This window comes from Malurus melanocephalus, unplaced genomic scaffold (assembly GCF_030028575.1).
Source record: "Malurus melanocephalus ecotype Western Australia unplaced genomic scaffold, MMel_1.1 scaffold_21, whole genome shotgun sequence".
NCBI lineage: Eukaryota > Metazoa > Chordata > Aves > Passeriformes > Maluridae > Malurus > Malurus melanocephalus.
In genome coordinates, this window is record NW_026623253.1 from 2,226,434 (window position 1) to 2,245,165 (window position 18,732).

Here is an 18,732-nt window from a genome sequence, read left to right on the forward strand (position 1 = left end):
ATTAATAAATAGCCTGCAGCTACCCTACCCTCAATTTTTAAGATGTGATAGGCCAGACAGGTTCCTTTAGAGTGGAAGGGCAGCACAGGAGAAGCAAAGTTACAGTCCTCCTATCTCAGGTTTTTAGTAAGCACAGCACTCTGTAGGTTACATAAGACATTCACCTGGACAGATAAATTTTACAGCTAATTACTACTGGCTCTCCTGTATTTAATCCCAAATTTAATTATCAGAAAAGGAAAACAGCAAATCTCTTTAAAAAAGTTAAGTCAGTCTCAGTGTTTAAGTTGCTATAAAGCTGTTTAGGATGCTGTTCAGTCCAGAAAGCTCTGGAGAAAAAGAAATCAACTGGCCCTATCTTAATTTGTAACAGTCTAGTTAGTCTTTCATACAGGGATTTCCCTACATAAAATAACTTACTTTTCATATCTTTCTCATCTCAGAATAAAATAAACAAGTTCTTATAACCATAATGCCTGACCACCAACATTTTCTCAACACCATGAGCTGCTAAATGTATCCATGAATTGCCTCTTTCATTTGCAAAATGCTTTTAGAGCCTTCATTTTCTTAGGCATTGTTTCCATTGGCTGTTTGGTGTAGGTCATTCTGTCTCCTCTGGGGCAGCTCAGCTTCCACTGCTCTGATAAATAAATTCTGCCCAAAGGAGTTTGTATTCAACTGGGTTCTGCAGAACAAAGTGCTAACCAGAAAAAGTAGCAGCTGCTGTTATCTCCTGCCATACCTGAGAACACAACTGGGATAAGGAATGTTGGCCATAAAAAGAATTTAAAAGCCCCTTTCTTGCTAATTGATTTTTCATAATACACCCACTAGTGGCTGTATTCATAATGGTTTGGCTATCTGTCACTATTTACACTTGAAAACTGTTTCTCACTGAGCACTTTATTCTTATGGAGAATATTGTTTCAAACTGCCAAAATTGTCTTCTGAAACGAATCAATTTATGTAGCTTTATAGTCTGGCAGTGTAAATCAAGGTAGTTGCATGTTCTGGTCTATCAAAACAGTCTTAAGAGATGCAAGTTAATTTCTTTCTGGAAAACATATGCTGTTCTTTGTTTACGACAGAACCAAACTGCGTTACATTCACTTTGCAGACCATATGTAACAGCTGATGCCCTGCTCAGTCATATTCCCCTAAGCAAAAGCAAATCTTACAGCATCTGATCTATAAGGACATATTTTCCCTTACTCTGAGGTATTTAAATTCATGGAAAGCTGTTTGTGACAGCTGTCAATGGCTTTCTGGAACTGGCACCCATTGTATCGAGAAGAGAATAACATTTCTATGGCAACAGTCTCATCACATTTCAAAAAATGGACGAACAAGAAGCATTCATCACCTTCTACACTTTCTATTTTCTGTGTAGCACCTTGTCTTTCATTCACCCAACTATTTAGGGCTAAGATAGGAAGAGAGCATGATTCATTTAAGCTCCGTAAAAGTTTCTGGCTGCTTGGCCATTTGGTCACTAAAGTTCTGAACTGATGCTACCAAGAGATGTGTGTTGTTATTCCTGCCTCTCCACTGACCACAGCAAGGCACAGCCAGCTATTACTCTAAGTATCCCCATTTTCCTAGGACATGAGGCTGCCAAGGATGTCCAGCTTATCTCTGCCAGAGGTAAACACAGCCAGTGCCACCCTGGGCTGGCTGCTGCCACCATCTGCACGGAGGGAGGGAGGCTGTGGCTCATCCCAGCACACCTGCTGCCATGATCCCTACTCTGACAGATGCAGCCCAGTGGTCCCCTGACTTTCCAGTGCAGCTCAGTTCCTCCCCTGACACTTCCCCTTCACCCKCAAGGCAGCATTAGTTACACTTTCCCCACACTGTGGAGGAGTGTTCTGCAACGCCATGAGCAGCCTGCCCATTTCTGAATCACGCTTTTGCCCCAGAGGCCTCCAGAAAGGCATCACTCGTGTTTGTTCTGCTCTTCTAAATGCTCCTCTGTAAAGCACCTCGTGTAACGCTGAAGAAATTGCTGTGTGAGAAGTGCAGTCTGACAGGCAGGARGGGCTGGGGAGGAAATACACGACAGCAGCATCCCCAGGGAGAGTGGCCCTAGTGCTGGATATTTGCACCTGTGCTTGCTGAGACGGCAGTGATGTGAATGCAAGGCAAAGCTGCTCCTATTTTAGAGTTGTTGAGGAAGAAACGTAATGGTTATTTTTAACAAGTACTTCTCTGTAGTAGGAAGAGACCTGGAAATCTATCTTTTTTTTTCTCTGTTTCTTCCCAAAATGGCCACTTTAATATCCCCAGAGACAGAGGAGTATTTAAAGCATTATGTGCATTTACTCCGTTCCCCTTTGAAAAGGACTATAAACAGCTACATCTTGTTCTGCACCTCAAACTGGCTATCATGCATGATTCAACCATTCTTACTTTCAAAGTCTTTTTTGAAAGATGCTCAAACTTTTGCCATTTTCAAGACTGAAACCTGTCAGTCACAACCCCCATATTTCTTGATGCCTTATTCAAAACACAAGCTATGTGATTTCTGTCTGTTAAGGAACTTGTGCAAGTCTTTCAAAGAATGAGTAAGTTGTGCTTTATTTCACTCCGCTTTTGTTCAAGTTCTGAATAGTATCAGTGCACCCAGACTTAGAAACACTTCACTGACCTGCTCTAAAAACATGCACTGGSATGGATTTAGGGTTTCCAGACTTGTTCCCTATCCCAACCACTTTATATCATCAGGGAGAGGAGACTAGAGCAAAATTGCACTAACCAGCTTCTGACAGTGGTCCTGAGATAAAATTTCTTCCTGTCCCTAAGCAGACTGTTTTTGACATGCAGAATGAATACTTTCATATTGAAAATAGGCCCATGTGCATCTCATCCAGCTACTACAACACAGTGCATTAGGATACGAACCCTCAACCTTCAACAAATGTACTACAGAAACAGAAAACGTGCCACTAATCAGCTCACTGTGTACCACATGAACTCTGTTAACAGCTTTGCATACAGTATTGGTACTTGATTTACATGGCTTGCTATTGAAAATGTCACTTAAAAATAGTTACTTTAAACATTTCCATTAGACACCTAATGGCTCACCAAAACCGTTAGTCCAGCAAATTAAAAAAAAATCATCAAGCCAGTAAAACATGCTTCCTTAGCAGATTTCTATCCTTATTTCTCCTTAAGGATCACTTACTTTGTACATATGCAGAAAAAAATCTTTCAAATAATCTCGCTTTCCCCAATCATTTCACATTAGCTATATGCAAGGTTATATTTATTATATCAATGAAATTGTTCATCCTTAAGTACTTCCCACAAAAATTAAAGCAATAAGTCTCGTAATTGCTGCTCTAAAAATAGCTATGTATTTATCACCAACAAAAAGACATTACTAAGAAAATGCATTACACACTTATTGTTACTACTTCATGCTGCAGCATTATGTTAATCAGCTTTCTTGTACAAATTATTTTTACAGGATTTGAAATAGAGAGAATAAAATAATTGTATAATTTATATTCTATTAATGAACCAATACCATTGTTGCAGAACTAACATGATTATTGCAGAAACTGTTGCTCGTCAAAACTGCACTGTGGTATCCCAGATGGAATTCTACAGGACTGGAGTGTTCTCTAAGGAAAACAATGTCTGGAGACCACCTTCATTATCCTGTAATTGTTGAAATCAGCAGGGAATTCATATAAACAAGGCTGTATTTTTTTTTCCTATATTGATATAAATATATATACATAAAATTAGAAAAATTAACGTGACAACCCAATGTCATTTGAGATCACCCACATAATTGTTGGCTCCTGGGGGCAGACAATTCTGGGAGCATTTTGAAGGAATTAACCAGTCTGAGGAAGGCCAAGCAGGGGCTGGTGCTGAGATATAGCAAGGTGAGCAGTAATACCATATAAAGTGAAACTTCCTCTGTTTCTGGATGCACAAGACTTAAAAATCCCTGCCAGCCATCCTTTCTAAAAACAAAATAACTGCAYGAACACTCAAAGTTTTCCATACCTAAAGCTGCCATTGCAATGCAGGAGCTGGAGGATGTATGGAGCAGCAGTTTGAGGACTCTTATCAGATAGAAACATTCATTGCATCACTTGATTATGAAGAAATCATTCATTGCATTACTTGATTATAAAGAAATTTGCTTACCAGTATTATCAAAAGTACTATGATGCAAGAAATACATCTCTCCTACTAAACCAATGCTTCCTACTAATCTAGTAGTTAAAACCTTGAAATCCCAAACTCCAGGTCAAAAGAATGACCAGAAAATTGCAGTAAATTGTCAGGCAGCACAGCCGAATGAACAAGACAACACTAATCTGACGCTGAGGGGGTAAAAATCTGATAAGCCTTTTGGAACAGATGTTTCTTCAACAATCCCCCATTATGCTGGTAAAAGAGTTAATGTCATTTTGAACCTGGCAAGAAACTTTAGACAACTCAAKTGGACACTTCCTGCAGTGAAATTTATGAAATGTCTCTGGGTGAACTGAGGAATAAACTTACATGGGACATAGCTTGACTTAATTTTACACTGATTTAGGAAAATTAGTCTATACTGATCTGAAACTGCCAGTCAGCCAGTCTAGCAGCATACACTACCAAAAGTAACTTTCTRTAATTGTTCAATTACAAAAAATGCTAGGAACAAACATGACTTCAGACACAGAATTAGTATCAAAGTCCCTTGAAGCCCATTGCAGGCACCAGCATGTTGGATCAGCTGGGTCATTAACAGAGTGCGAGACACTGTGTACCAGCTTCCCACAGTGGCATCACTCACAACAGTCAGTCTAAAATAATGGGCCAAAGGAGCTTTTCCAAGTTATTCATGGATCACTTAGGAGGGAGGATGTGAGAGTTATTGGAAATGACTCCCAATGGCATTGGTGTGGGAAGGGTGAGGTAACCAAAATCCACAGGGGGAGGACAGATCCAAGCCTGCCCTCCAAGACCTCCCCAAAATTCTGTCCTGGGGTCCATGGGCACAGTGGATGGGGGCAGCAGGGCAGGAGGAACAGGCACCTCCTCACTGAACCTCTCCTGGTACAGGGCAGGCTGGAATCCAGGAGTTGGGAACACCAAGCCATGGTGTCCGAGAGGATCATGGAMCAGCTGCTGGAAAGAGATACCCTCTCCCCTCCAACCCTGCCAGCTTTTGCTTTGTCAAGGACCTACACATGCATTAAACTCTCAAAAGTCCCACCAGCAGTGCAGGAGGAAGCAAAGGATGATTTTTATGTGCCCAGCCCTGGCACTGGGGTCCCATCTTTGGCTCCAGGTGTCCCTTTCAGGCTATGCTGATTCCTCACAAAACCCTACAGTAACTTCTGCTCCCACCTTCCCTCCCACCCACCAGTGCTACAAGGAAAGATGCCTATTCCTTTTTTATTTTTTTTTTGGAGGGGGAGTGTTTTTGGACTTTCTGTGAGTATAAACTCCCCTATATATCTATGTGTTTATAGACATTCTTCCATTTTATATCCACATACAGTGTTTGCACATAGACACATTGTTCAAAACTGCCAAGCAAATGCTTCACAATTAAAGTTCTCTGCCTTCAAATGCCAAGGTCTCCCCAGCAAACCCAAATAGTCACACATCTGCTGCAATTTCCTTTGAGAGACACTTCTTTCATCCTGGAGTAAATTCATTAAAATGCTGACTTTTCATTTAGGACACTTCCTAATTAAGTACCAATCTTTAAAGCTYCTGCCCTCTAAGACTTATTGTTCTTTGCACAAGATGAGAAGGCAGTCACAATTCATTGTCTTTATAGAGACACATATTGGCTCAAAAAAAATATATTTAGCAGCTTGCAGTTCCATGTCCTTGAAGTTAGAAGTGCTTTTAYAGTATAATATAAAATATTATATAAATATTATATAAAATATAAATTGTATTATATAAAATAGACACTCTTGCTGTGCTAGACACAGGCCCTCAACATATCCTAATGTCCATGGTACATTTCAAAAATATATAAATTCTTTGAGATCATAATTATGTTGCTGAAGACTCACCAAAAGTTCTTTAGTTCCATAAACTGGGCCATTACCTCACATCTTATATTTCCATATTCTCATTTATGACAAACTGATTATCGCCAGTAAGATAAAATCCATGTGGCACCATATATGATTTTCCAACTAGAAGAGAGAGGGAAAAGGAGAATTTTAATGCCAGAAGTATTATAGGAAAACACCTATTTTATAAGTAAAGAGTTACACAGACATGCTAAAAGTAGATGAAGCTGAAGTTCTCTTGCTTTTCTACTAAGTTACCTTTTACAAAGAGGGGCAGTGAACCCCAATGGGATAAATTTCCCAGCAGAGGTCATCTGAGTGTTGACATTACTACAAACATCCTAAAAAGCGCTCCTTGCATGCGCTGCTCTGTTGGTTATCTTCACTGATGAGCCACTGCAGCTCTGAAATTTTCATGGCATTTCTACAACCTTCTCTGTGTAACACCACAATGGACATAAGAAATGTTCTGCTTGGAAACCTTATCTGTCAACTTTCTGCTGTTGATACCTTGGGCAGGATTCAATTCCTTTAGCTCTAGAGGGCCACACTGCACACTGCTGTATCTGATCAGTCTTACCAGGCTCCCTTTACAATCCCTAGGGAGAAAAAAAGCACTTCCAGACATAAGTCACAGCTTCTTAAGGGTGAGAATAACTCTGCCCTAGAGAGGAYTGCATCTCTGCATGGGGTGACAAGGATTAGATGGCTGCATTTGGTCAGTTAAATCCCACCATTTGTGATTTAAAATGTTATTTTCCTCTCAATGTGGAGCATGACACATGATTTCACTACACACAGGTAGTGAAATGTTACACAATCATAAGGGGAACCTGTAGACAATGACATGCTGAAGAGTTTGCCCTCTAAAGAGCTGCTTTTCTTTTGAGAGTACAGACCCAACATTTCCCAGCAGAAGAAAATCATCAGTTTTCTCTAATTAATGTGGCTGAACATGTGTAYTAAAATGGACTTCCTCCATTCTTCATCCTTATGTTCAATAATTTGACAGACTGCTTCATGCTCTTAGGTGCCTATTTCAATCCAAAACACTCTCTGAATGGCACTCGTAGCTAATTYATCTGTCGTAATTTACTTCCAAGCTTGCTCTCTAATGGTCCAGCATGGTACTTTTTTAATTTTGAACACAGCAGAAGGCCCTCCTGGGAGAAAAGCTTCTCTGAGCTTCYCCATGGGGCTTTCAAGCCACAGTTCACAGATGAAGGAGGAATGGGAAGRCAAACACCACCTCCAGCCATGCCAGAGGTGCATGAAGCAGCTGTCACTCCCACACACCTCCTGAGTGATGACATTTCATCCTTTTGACCAGRACAAACAGGGTGCTCCCTGAAGCTTGCCCCTTTGGTATTTATAATATGGGCAGCTGCTAGGGCCATTCCTCTCCAGCTTATAAATGGCAGTTTCCCAGAGGGAACACAGAGAGGTCAGTTTGGGAACGATCTCACTTTCCCAGTTCCCAAGTCCAGTGGCATCAGTGCAAAGACAGACTCAACCCGGTTTTATTTTGTCCATACACTCAAGAAAGGTGCAAACGTGTAAGAATACACATCAAGTGTGGATCTTTCTCCACTACCAGGAACTTCRGCTTAGGGATACCTTTCAGCAAAARAAAAAAAAAAAAATGCTTTCTTTTATAATTAATCTTTCATGCTGCTTCTGCTAAGAAACACAAATTCACTCAGTGCAAAGCATGGAGGTAAAGCTCAGCCTAAGAGAGGAAGCTGACAATGTTCAATGTGCTTGGAAACAGACACAGATTGCTCCAACTTTCCTTCCTGAACTCCACATGAATATTTTGCTTCCTGAGGTGCCCAGTGCACAAAGGATAATGACAGATCTCTTTGTGGCTCATTTGCAAGCGTGTGGCAAGGATAATCTACCCCAGGACAACACTGGTGATGCTTCATCTGGTGCTGGGTCATCTGCCATCCTTGGCAGAAAAGTCTTTTTTCTGGTCCCACTGCTTTCAAACAAAAGGTCTTGCCAACAGCACTGGAATCAAATATGTGTCACAGTTTAACTTTAGCCATTGGAAATGGAAAAGGAATTAACTTTCAAGTTAAGCACCAAGTTAACTTGAGAAGGAGACTGTGGCCCTTTGAAGCACAGTTATTTTCAGCCATACTCTTATCACTGAAAAAGAAAACTATTTTCTTACTAGAGAAAATAAAACTTGGAAAGAAATTCTACAAAAAATTATCTTTCATGGATACCTCCTTGAGCTACATCTTTTTCTGTAAGAGATCTTCAACCTGTACCTCTGTTGTGGCTAGAAGAAAACCCAAGGGMCTCCTTCTGTCTTATTATCCTGAAGCACATCAAGAAGTACTTAGTTAAAGAATTTTTCCACTGGCTTTACTTGAAGAGAACTTTTCAGCTGCTGACCAGCTAAATTGACTTTAACTTATTTATACTTTCCTCTGTTATTCACCAGCAACTAAGAAAATTACTGCAGCCTTATCCAAGTMATRGTGAACATGTTGATTTGCCATGTCKGAATTCTTSCTCTTAGAAGTTTAAGGCACTCAGATGGCTTGTCCTGGGAGGAGGCACCTTTTTGCAGGGGGATTGTGGCGGATCAATTAACAGGATCAATCAGCATTTGATTTCAGCTCACCCTGTGCACCCATCAAGGCTCCCAAGCACTGGTGCAAAGTGCTTGCACCCTGTCCAGCTTACACCTTCAAAAACCCTTCTACAGTACCACACCTGGATGAAATGATAATTGCTTCAAGATGGAAAACCTTATGAATGCAAAGTGCCATTGAAACCAGTATGTCATTCTCAATAGCAAGCTCCCTGTCTCAAACAGCTTTTCAGCATCCTGGACTCCCATTACATTTCCATATGGCTCTCCAGGCTTAATAAATCACCCTGTGAAGTTCAAGCAAGAGCTCACAAAGTCCTCTGTAACCTTTCAGTGCACTTAGGCTGGATTTCTACCTGACAGATCAGAAGCAGTGGACCCGAAAAGCAAATCTCCTCCCCAGGAGATGCATCAGGAAGGATTTGCTGCTGGGTTCTCTGCTGCAGAACTAATGGACAGTGCTCACTGCTCAGCCTGTGCAGAGACTGGCAGAGGAAATGTGACCAACTCGCTGCTGCCAAGGGGTATGGATTGGGAAAGGCAGACAAATGGGAGCATTTGGTCAAATTGCATGGAAAGATATTCTAAAAGCTCTGTGAAACAGGGGACTTAGCTCAGATTTTCTTCAAAACACTTTTGCCACTAGAGCAAAAGGAAAGTACTTATTCTACCTCTCCTGGGGCATTAAGTCATCCATTTTTTACACTTCTCTGAAGCTAAAGCAAAAAGGCAAGACCTTATCTTTAACTTTACTAGTGTCTGTGTTTCTAGTAGATGAGGAAGGAAGTGGGAGGCCAGGAAATACTCAACTTCTCTCCCTACTCACAGACATTCTATTGCTAATCTTATCAAATATCTGAATGGTTAATAAAAAAAAAAAACCCAAGGGCAAATTTAAGTGCCATGTGTGGTTGGCAATCCAGATGCCCAAACACATAAAAAATGGACAATTAAAATTATACATGTGCAAATTTTCCATTGACACTCATTATTAGTGTCATAATTCTGTGCACTGAAAGAGGGGCTACACCTCTTTGATAGAAAGGTTTATTTCATTGACTCCATAGGTACAGACAGGAAAACTGCAGTTGTGCCTAGAGGAACAGGTTCACCATTAAACCTAAATATTGAAAATASAATTAAACAGACAAATACAGTTACTGACTGTTTGCAACATAATAGATGAGGGAAATGCTATTTACCTACATTTAATTCTTTCAAATCACTACAATTTTATATACTTAAGTATAACATTTCCTCAAGTTGACATCATTTGATTTAAATATCTAGGCAAGATAAAATGTTCTTTAAAAGTATGCAGGAAGTCATCCAGATGTTGAAAGGTTTTCTCAAGAAACTGGTACATTAGGTTCTTTATCCAGTTTCATTGAGAACAGGAGATCTTTATGAGCTTTACTCTGGTCATAAACAGAGCTTTAAGAAAAGCAAGCAGCTGAATCTATGACTTTTGGCTAAAGTCAATAAATACAGGCAGTATGGTTGTTGTCTTTTCAAACAACTCTCGTATATATAATTATAGCATTAACACTAGAAGTTTCTTTATAGCCAATAAAATATAATTTCTAACCACAAAACCAGGTCCAGAAGGAGGCATGTGGATCCCTCACTCTCTACCAACTCAATAGTTAATTCTCTAGAATCTGTAGCAGACAGCTAGGAATAAAAAAATATCCTGATTGAACAAGACACAGAATTTGAACATTACTTTAATGTTCTGATCAAATGGCAGTAGAATTCTAAATGAAAAGCATAGGCTTGAAACAGCAAGAACTGCTCAGACTGACATTTTTACTGTAGTCAGAAGAAAGTTCCTGTGCTCATCAGTCTCTTGTTTTGATAGATAAATGATCCAAATAGCGCTCTCCCAGCAGTCCCAAGCAGCATTTGTGACATTCTTAAAAGCAGTTACTTTTCAAACTACCTGCTCTGAGACCACACAGATAAATACTTAATAACACAGCTTATGAAAACTTTTCAAAGTCAATTGCCTTTCCTCTGACACACCTTTTGCTGGTTTTACATAACTGCTTTTAAAGTACAAGCGCAGTAAACATTCTCCATGGTGAACTGAGAATATAAAAAGACCTATTCCCACATATAAGCCATTGCAATCTATAACACCACTTTTATTGGCAACCTGCAATGCAGCCAACACATGCAGAGGAAGAAGCCTGAGCAGTAACTGCTGTTGTTATCATTTTTGTTCTTACAAGTGTCTCACACAGCAGCAGTCAAAAATCCAAATACTTGYTTCAGTTTCAGACCGGAAAATAATTTTGTAGTGCCACAGAGTCAAGCAAATGAGGAGCCCCCTGCTACCAATTTCCTAAACGGATGTCTCTTCTCAACAATTATTCTGCAGGCTTCTGTTAGCACAATACTGTCACTGACGCAGCCCAGCTTCCTTCTCAGGCACACTTCTCACCCACACAAAAACTCAAGAAAGCACACTCCCAGCAGTTGAAAGAAAGGTCACAAGCACCTCGTTGCTCAAGAGCCACAAAGACACCACCTTCTTGTAACTCAAAGACAGCTCAATATCCTCCTTCTGTATATTCTGTAACAACTATCATAGCAGTAAAAGATGTTTAATCATGTTAGGCTGAAAAAATGCATTATTAAGTAACAATCAAACAGTTCTTACCTTAAAACCTATTAAGGCTTACAGACCCTAAGCCTTGATCTGGCAATTGTTCAGCCAGACACAGAAAAAAAACGTATGAGACCATCAGTGGCACAGGGCAAGGAGCCCCTGGCTGGAGTGCATCTATTTTTTTCTAGCTGTAAGGAAATTACTGGGGGGAAAGGGCTGATAAATAACTGCTTTGTGTTCAAAGCATCTGATGAACAAACCCCCTTTTTCTTGCATTCTATCATCGAAACACAAGGGAATGAGAGAAGAAGGGGGACCTGCTGTGTCCCCAAACACAGTGCTGCTGATAGCAGCTCCGTGAGGCTTCAACCATTCACTGTTTCAGAGACCGAAATTTCTGATCATCACTTATCTTTGAAAAGGTTACCTCGAGCGATGTGCAAGCATTTTACCATGCTGACATCTGTAAATACTGAGCAGTGTTATTTTCCAGTGGCTCTGCAGCACAACTTTCTGGTGGTCACTACTGGCACTCCACACCAGGACATGTGAGTAACCTTTGATGAAATTRAATTAGCATGTACTCAGACCAAAGGAAGGACAACTGGAAACTGTAACAGATTATTTGACCTGGGCACTTTCTAGCCTAAGTGCATTTTACACCTTAATTCAATCTTTCCATCCCAGGACTTTCTGTAGAACTGACAGTTTTCAATATATTTATGAAGCACAAGTGCTGGATTGCTCATTTTTAATACAGAGACACAGAAATCATTTGTTCATCTCCATCTCCTAATATATTACGAAGCACAATTTCCTAGCAGTCACAAAGGAACAGCAGGTATTCCATCACCCTGCCTGGACACTGCAGGGCAAGTGGGAGAGGCAGAGGCAAACCAAAAAGGGGCAGCCGAGTTCTCTGAGCTGGGCAGAGGCAGCTACTCTCACCCACATGGACACCAGCTCCACCATTCCTGCTGCAACATCCACACAAAGAACGTCATTTCTTCTTGCCATCCAACTGCTCACCACTGCAATTAGAAAGTAATTATCTGTTAATCATCACAGAAGTCAGAAGCCAACATAAAAGCAGCAGTTATATTAAAAAAAAAAAAAAACAAAACACAGCAACAGACTATGTCAGGTATCCATTTATCTAAATTAAAATTATCCATTTCAACGTAATAAGGAGCATAAATCTACTGATCCCATTAAATACAGCTGAAAAACATMTTACAGCAACGCTTTTCATCATAACAAAAGGTTAATCTAATGATCCTGTGACATATTTGATGGTTGCAAGATGTAGTCAAATTTTATTTTGGGGGGTTGGTTTGTTGTGGTGGTTTTTTTGTCATTTTCTATTTGGTTGGGTTTTTCCTCARGCTTGGGGTTTTTTTGCTTCTTTCTTCAGTGCTCCTTTGCACCTACTTGCCACAAAATATCTTATCTCCAACTGAGATAAGGGAAAGCTTCATGGCATTTAAAGGTCTGCAGCATTTTTTCTACTACTAGCTGAAAATAATACAGAAACAAGGACTTCAGTGCATTGGAACATTCTTACCTCATACAACACTACCCCTAATCACAAATTTTCTCTGAAAGCTCCTATGCTGTTTGTTGTATTTTCCAAATTAAAATTTTAATTTGGACTTAGAATAGTTGTTGAATAAGTGGTTATGTCTTTGCAGTTTTCTTCCACACAGTGCTGCCTATTATTTAGTGAATGGAAATACTGACAGTCAATATTGTCGTCAAACCAGGTCATATTGCATTAATCAAAAGAAAATGTGAAAGTGTATAATATAATGTTGTTTACCACACAATGGATTCTAAGATTTTAGGATAAAGTTTGCTGTTTGCCTAAATTAGCTCCTAATGATTTTTTGTTTCATTAGGAGGCATTATCAGAAACAGAGAGAACAAAGAAAYTCAAATAAATTTTTTGCAGGCAGAAAATACTTGTGATTGCTTGCCTGGGTCTAAAACAATCCATCTGAATTATCAGAAAGGATAAGAATCCTGMAGTAGAGGTCAAGTGACAGCAGAGCTGGAATCTGCAACTAATAGTGTTGGAACTTTTCAACCTCAAATCCCAGAATTAATGAGATGGAGCTTCCAAGTAAAAATACATATAATTTCTTCATATGCTGGCACATATTCATTTTTCCATTCATTTTTCCTGTTCCAACAGCTGGTGAACTGGCTATTTCTCTTCAGTCTTACTTGAAGCCTTGATACTCAGRTCAAACTGATTAGAGAGAGCATCCTCTTAATGCACGTATATGAAAMCACCTGGATCTCTCTAAGAAAGGCTCTAAACCTTGGGACTAGGAAGGGGAATGTTTTATATATATGAACTAGCTACACCCCAAAGCTCACCAACCAAGAAAAAATAAAGAAAAATAATTACAGAATGCAATGCCAGTATTTAGTAGCCAAAAATGTGAAAAACTGAAATGAGGAAAAATATCCAWGGGACTGTACACAAGTGGGCACTTGCCTGAATCTGCTCATTGCTCCATTCCAGAAGAGTTAACATTATAACGATCTTCAACTTCAAAGAGCAAAGAAGAATTTTGAATTCTTAAGGATATGTAGTTTTCCATTATGACTTCCTAAAATAATAAATACAGACATGATGTGAAAAATGTGATGCAATATATACAAATGTACCTACACAAGGGCCAACAGTGCGAGAACCTGTGCTATAATTCTTATTGATTATCAAGAGTACATTGATGTTAAAACCTTAAAACCCTTTTTCCATAAATTTCAGTAGCTTCAAAGGTTAAAACTGAAAGAGCATTTTTGAGCTGACAGCTTTGAAGTTTTAATTTGGTCTTTTCCAATCTCCTGGTAGAAAAATAATTCTGCATGCTATATAGTCCATAGGGAAATCCTCCAGCTTCCTGATGTGACAGTTGGGCTGTAAGCAATCCAGGGAAAGGAACTCAGCATTTCCAACACTGCTAAGCACTATGTTGCTCCGAGACATGAAAAACAAGCCAGATGATGCAGAAGCAAGGGCTCACCTTTGATTTTTCCAGGCCTCTTCCYGTCTCTGAAGATCAGCACTTTAACCATTTGCCCCTGTCCTTTACTCTTGCTTTTTACSATGCTATTATGTGAAAACACATCTTGCAATCTTGATCTCTCTGAGAAACGACAGGGGCCATAGAAAGCCTACAATTCCTGAGAATCCACTGGAGGATTTCTGAACTCTCCTACAGCAGTTCAGAGCACTGATGTGTCTTGTGCAGATTTGGGCAATTAGACACGGTCTGTTTAATGCTTCCTTTCACCACCAAACCAATATTACACATTTTCAGGTGCAAGTATTGTCAAACACCTTCTTTTAAACTGTCATTGTGAAATACACTGAAATATATTGCAAGTGTTCCCCAAGTTTTCAAAGAAACATTTTTATCATATAAAACATATAAATACACAARTTTCATTTACTCAGCATACAACTTAAGTGGAAATCAGCTGCCAGAATTATTTCGTCTTTATGAGTACAATCTAAATCTAAAAGCCAGATCTGCACAACCATTTTTTGAAACTGCTTAGGTTTTTCATACTCAGTAAACTAAAAGCTGAAGTATTGCCTACAAGAATCCCTAAAGCTGTACCTAAGCTTCTCTACAGTGCTGAAGGGTTTCATAATCACGAAGTTATGTTTTAAAAGATCTTAGAAAGCCAACATCAACAGATTCTCAAAGACGAAAAAAATCAACAACTGTAAAAAAAAAAAAAAAACCTTCACAATTTTATTTGGAAATACTTCCTTAGGCTATCATTCAAAATTCTTTAGCTGCTTTATCAATGAGAAGCCAACTGAAGCTGGGTGATCATCTTAGATAATRATATCTGTGCTGAATTCATGGGACAACTATAAGGTTGGTTTTCATAATTAATTCTGAATAATCTGTTWAAATTTTAAGGAGCCATTCACAGTCATCTGTGCTGTATGTCAAGTGTCACAACTACATCTGAACTATATAAAGAAAAAAAGTTGTCTGTGACACTCTGTTATTTTCCTATCAGAAATGAAAATGAGTTCACAAAGCGCTGGAGAGCTTAAGATCTGATTTAGTAATCACAGCATCTACAACAAGAGACCTGGCAGATCCAGGAAGCTTCCTAAGGAAGATAAATCCTTCTTTCTGTGTTTGGRCACTTTCTACACTGTCCTGCTGCTTCAAGCTTTCTGGAAAGTGTTGTACCCCAGAAAATACACCCAAGGCTGAAAGTTTCCAGGAATTATTCAGCATGCTGTGATGGCAGCTAATCACAAAGACAGACATTCTCTGCGAAAATAAGATCTTGGGAGATTCTGCTGGGCTCTCTGTCCTGACCACGCACCAGTCGTTTCCAGACCAGCTGCCAGTCTGGCCCGGTGGCAGCTGCTCCAGCTGGCCTTCCTCTCACCCTCACTGCTGCAGACACTCACTGAGCCAAGGAAACCTGCCAGAAATCTCAGGAATCCCACACGCTGACTTCCACCTCACCGAATGCATGTGCTACTTGATGCATCTTAGCTCCTCACAGAAATTGCTRTGTTTGTATCATTTCAATGCAGTCCAGCAGCACTGTGGGATACAGACACATGCAAACACTAAGCAGGGGATACTCTAGCAGCCCTCCTTCCCAGCCATTCCACTTCCTCAGGTGCTACTCACAACTTTTCCATGTGATGTACTCTCCCCACCATGCATTTGATTTCATGCAAGATGTCCTAGAACTTATTCTGCTTAAAACCAGTACTTTTAAAGAGAATCGCATCGCAAYGCAATAAGAAACTGAAGTAAAGAGAAAGAAAGGCATGCTCAAGAGCTGCAGAGTAGCTGAAAACTGAATAGGATGAAAGCTAAAGCCCAGTCTGCACTGCAGAAGTTTTGCCAGCGTAGTTGCATCCCAGATCTCAAGACACAGATGGTTTAAACAAATGGGGTTTCTGCCATTAGCATTTATGCCAATTCACTGAGAAAACATAATTCTTCTGGCTAAAATATTCCTTTGTGTCAATGCTAGGATTTAAATCCCTTAAAATTAATTAAAAGCAAACAAACAAACGGAAAAAAAAAACAACAACAAAAACTCCACCCAACTGGAAAAGCACATGAAAGTAGAAAATGAGGACTTCTTAGTTATCCTGCAATGCTCATGTAAAGTCTGATCAGTTCCCTGCCCACATTAATGCTCTGCCTCCATGCAGGAGAAAGCAGATACAAGAATAGCTCTGTATTGTACTACCAGCAGTGTGGCACCCCATGCAGAGTATAGAAATAATCACATCCTGTTTACTATAGACCTAACTTCAGAGGCACAGATTCTGAATTTTGGAAAGACAGCCCCCAACCTAAGTGYGCAAGTCATCAAGGCAAGGCAGCCTGGCATCTTCTGACAGAAAAGCCTAGTCTGAAACAAAAAAACAAATGTCCTTCCAGAACAAAATCCTTTCCCATGGATGCACCACTTTGAGAAAGMTTCCCCCAAATTCTTCCTGTTTTTCTGGAAGCATGGAGATTCTTTCTTCTCTGTCTTTCCCAAGGAGACTGGGCAAAAAATCACTTTGAGTTCTACTTCCTCTAAAAGGTTGATGCTCCTAATTTCCCTCCCTATTCCAAAGCCATCAGCTTTAAGGACTRCTTTGTTTGTTTTGCTTGAAGTASTTCTTGGCCAGGCTACATGTACATTATCATTCAGGGRAAATAACCTTAATTGTCTCAGTCCTGATAAAGGAAATGTTAGAAAAGTGCTGTTTAGGGCACACCCAAAGCAGAATTTACATCTGATAGGGTTATTCCATGCCCTRTGGATAACAAAATCCAGGGGAAGACCTTCAGTCACCAAGATGACTGGGCGATGGCTAGAACAAATTCAAATGACATGGTAAAAAGAAGTACAGAGAAAAACACTGGGAAATACACAGTAAGATAAATACTATCCAAATTAGCATTGGTCTCCAAAAACTAGGCAAGGATGAGATTAAAGATTAAGTGAATTTTGCCATCTTCCCAAATTTTAAGTGATCAGCCACAGAGTTGTGCTGCTCTTGTGTCACACAAAATCCCTGCTGCAGAGGAGGAGCACAAAGATGTGTCACCTCCACTCCTCTTCCAGCAAACTCTTCTGAGACCAATTCTCCATCAAAGCTGTCCTGGTGATCACAGCAGAGAAATAAATCACCAACTGTTGAAMCAGGATATAGTTTGAAAATTATGTTTTCTCATATTATAGACTGAAACAGAGATCTTTTCCAGGCATCTTTTCATACTTGAAAATATTGTTTTGTTACAGAACCTTCTTCTTGTAAAAGAGCTTCGGATGTAGGCCTGCCAGTGAAGGAGGTTTGGGACTCACAGCTGCACACACAAGTGTTTGCAGAGGGCTGTCAAAGAACACATGGCCTCAAAGCATAAGGATGAGTGGGAAGTGGGAGAAACAAGGCTGCATTTTACGACTGTTCAACCAAACTAAAACTGCCTCTCAACSTCCTTGTTCCAGCACTGCTCTGKGATTCCTATGGTTTSCAGGCCYTTACATGAAAAGGGAGTTTTGGAAYGTAAGCAAAGCCATTCTGCATTTTCAGCCCCCTGTACATATTTAATTGATAACAATGAAAACAAGCCACTCCTGCACAGTAAGAAACTAGTTGTACAAATTAGATTAAAAATGGGTAATTAGTCASTTTTTTCACTGTCAATCAATTAAAAAAAAAAAACAAACCTTCAAATAAAAACAAGCAGGAGCCTTGCTTTTTCTTCAATAGGACTAAAGTAAAAATTTTAAACAACTTTTCCTAATACAGAAAATTTTTGGTTGAATGGAACCATTTCAGGCATGTTAGATCCAAACTAAACAAAGGATGGATGCCAAAGAGCAGGGATAGGAGGTGAGTGAAGCACTTATGTTATAGAGGGCTCAAGTTCAGATCCCAGCCACAAGTCCAAGGGGATATGTACCTCCAAGGACAGGGTGTTGACCGTACGGTTACATGGGATTTTGTCTATTTATACAGAACACTTCCCATCATGAGTGTGCCATTCTGCTCAGTGTGAGCTCATACTCAGGGATGGGGTGCCCAGACACTCTTTCTTACAGGTATTTATTTATTYAAACATCTATAAACATCAGCAGCAAAAGAGATGGCAGGAATCAGCTCCCATGGGCACTCTTGTCCAGGACCTGATCTTCTGGGGCTCTTCTACAACATGTACAATACAACAACAACTAGCCAGAGCACTATCCTGAGAAATCTGGACTAGGGATTGAGCCAGCCTCAAATAAGAGAGGAAAACCAAATCCCTTCCTCTAATGAATTATGGAAACACATCACTGYTGTCTCTTCTGGAGAATTATGAATAGGGAAAAAAAAATTTTGCTTTCTCCAGCCAAAAMTTATCAAATCATAACAGGATCACTCTGTGACCACCCAAAAACTGAGGCTAGAT

General features: G+C 39.8%; 1 protein-coding gene across 1 annotated transcript in view; it reads left to right on the forward strand.

The window, feature by feature from the left end:
• The window catches only part of HTR1F (5-hydroxytryptamine receptor 1F), a 104,387-nt gene that overhangs the window by 75,740 nt on the left and 9,915 nt on the right, over positions 1-18,732 (forward strand). The gene's annotated exons all lie outside the window — the stretch shown is intronic.